The sequence below is a fragment of the Varroa jacobsoni genome, unplaced genomic scaffold (assembly GCF_002532875.2).
Source record: "Varroa jacobsoni isolate VJ856 unplaced genomic scaffold, vjacob_1.0 scaffold_71, whole genome shotgun sequence".
NCBI classification, from domain to species: Eukaryota; Metazoa; Arthropoda; class Arachnida; order Mesostigmata; family Varroidae; genus Varroa; species Varroa jacobsoni.
Window position 1 is genome coordinate 154,840 of NW_019212973.1, and position 2,387 is coordinate 157,226.

Here is a 2,387-nt window from a genome sequence, read left to right on the forward strand (position 1 = left end):
ACTATTTTGTTAAAAAGTAGACATATGTGGACTATGTAACTGATAACACATCTGGCAAATGCCTTCCTTAGCTTTACTGACACAATACCTTCTATATCTCGCCCATTAAGTTCAGTATTTAAGATCCGCTAAGATATTTCTTTAAAGCCTTAGATATCAAATGTGTGCCACCTTCTTTTCAGCGCGTTTTGAGCGTTCTGTCCCCTACCATATCGGATTGCCGCCTCGCTTAATGTCTGTTTCACTAGCTAATGCCAGTTAATTCATCCAAGACATTTCCATGACAATTCTCTTGCCTTCGTCGTACAGAGTTACAGTTTCATAAAACTCTCTCTTCTTCCCCCATCATTGAACTGTTTTTGCCATCGGCCATTATCTCGCGGGTCTTCTTTGCGCAATTGATTACGAACGTGTAAACAGGTCGTTGTCCTCTACTGTTGCATCTCAATATAGAGATATTTCCACGCAATAACCATAAATTGACATAATTCTGCTTGGTAGGGGTCGTATGCGACAACTCACACGACAACTCCGAGAGAACAGCTAAGCAATGGTCTGCGAACAAACGGAAGCCGATCTCGTCTCTACAACGATAATGATTACAGGCGTCTGTTTAAACGTACCATCGATCTACAAGTGACTGCGTCCTGTTGCACCTGGGAAGTGCGCGTATTGGGCGTTCGACGTGTGGTCTTGTGTCAGCGACCCCAAACTGGGGTGTGAGCACTTGTGCTTGACTTCGGAAATGTATATGTATGCAGTACAGAAAAACGTGAATCTTCAGTAAATAAAGACACGAGCATGATCGTTAGGCGAAGAAATACACGTCTAGGCTATTTTGCAGTAGATTTTTCGCAAGCAAAGAACTTAATCAGCAGAACAGTGATACTGAATTTCTTCTTGGTAGAACTTATGGCGTCGTCCCATAGATGGACCAATAGATTGGGTAAGGTGACGAGCTTAACCAGCAAGTTCTATTAGCTATTCTAATTTTCTGATGTGTACAGTTAACGTACACTTAGCTTCTAGAAACCATTCTTCCAATCTGAGGAGTGTTAACGGTAATGATAATTAATCGACGCCGATGTCTTTCATGCGTTATCGAGTAATCACAGCGGGGTTTGCCGTAGTGGACCCTTAAATCTTCGGCGACAGATTTCCGATCGCTCCGCATATTCTCACTATGTATTGATAACTATATGATATTATTTTAGTCGAATGCACTCTTATCATACCATTATACTGTTTTCTTAAAATAGCGAATTACCTGCTAATTTTTAAGAGGCGCACACTACGTCTTTATTTTAGCGGGTTATTTTTATTATTATTATCAGAAATTTTGAATGACAGTCCGTATATACACATTACTACTATGTCAAATAATCCTCAAAACAATCAATATCATTGTACTTTAACGTTATACTACAATGCACGTATGTGTAATATTGTGTAGTACTATATCTTACCACTGGTTCAAGTGTCGCCATTACCATCTATAGTACACGGCAGGTATGATCAAATAAAAGACAATACGCTAAACTATATTCAATTTCTTCGTTTGCCACCTCACGCTCGTTCTAGATTACCACCATCACCACTTAAATAATCGGCTCCGTAGAGGGCCATACCCAACTCTCAGGGGTTTTTTAAACTGTTGCTCGCACAGCCGCTATCATTAGAATCACCGATACAGTCAGGACTCCTGACAAGTTGAAATTCGGACAAAATTTCTCTATCTCGGCCTTCTTCGCGTTCTGCCCCATATCCATGTCGGGTGTCGCTTCATTATTCTGCCGTCTGCTTTGGTACTTGTATTGTTTGTGCTGTCGATGCCATTCTTGTCTTCGATATTGTTATTGTTTATATCGCTGTCGCTGCTATCGACGTCGGCTGCATCATTGGTACTGCGCCGCGCACAACGGCAGCAAGAGCAAATAACGTTCTCACTAGTGGTGCGGCTTCAATTTCTGCTGTAGACATTGCCGTTACCACAATATAACTGTTGTAGGTAGTGACCTCGCTGACTATGCCTGTCATGGCCCAGCGAACCGTCACAGTGGCAGCAGTTCATTCTAAATTTACTTAATAATACCAACAAGCAATTCATGGCGCTGTAGGTTATTGTTGGCACCGCCGCGACCACTTGCGACGGTGTGCGAATTGGGGAAAGTGTGAGAACGTGAAAAATGCCCGTATCAAAAGTAGTAAACAGTAGTAGAGGAGGAGGAGGAGGAGGAGGAGGAGGAGGAGGGGGAGGAGGAGGAGGCGGCGGCGGCGGCGGCGGGACCGATGCCGCGCCACTGGCATTTCAAAGGGCCTACGAGCAGGATCAACAAGAATGCATTAAAGGAATACTCTCTCGGCATAAAGCGACAATGACGATGAGA

General features: G+C 43.2%; 1 protein-coding gene across 1 annotated transcript in view; it reads right to left on the reverse strand.

Moving 5' to 3' along the window:
• Positions 1-2,179, reverse strand: part of LOC111262490 (uncharacterized) — a 12,717-nt gene extending 10,538 nt beyond the window's left edge. The window contains exon 1 of the mRNA XM_086969222.1: positions 1,467-2,179. The gene's annotated coding sequence lies outside the window, so the exon portion shown is untranslated. The remainder of the gene's footprint in view (positions 1-1,466) is intronic.
• Positions 2,180-2,387: the final 208 nt, after the last annotated feature.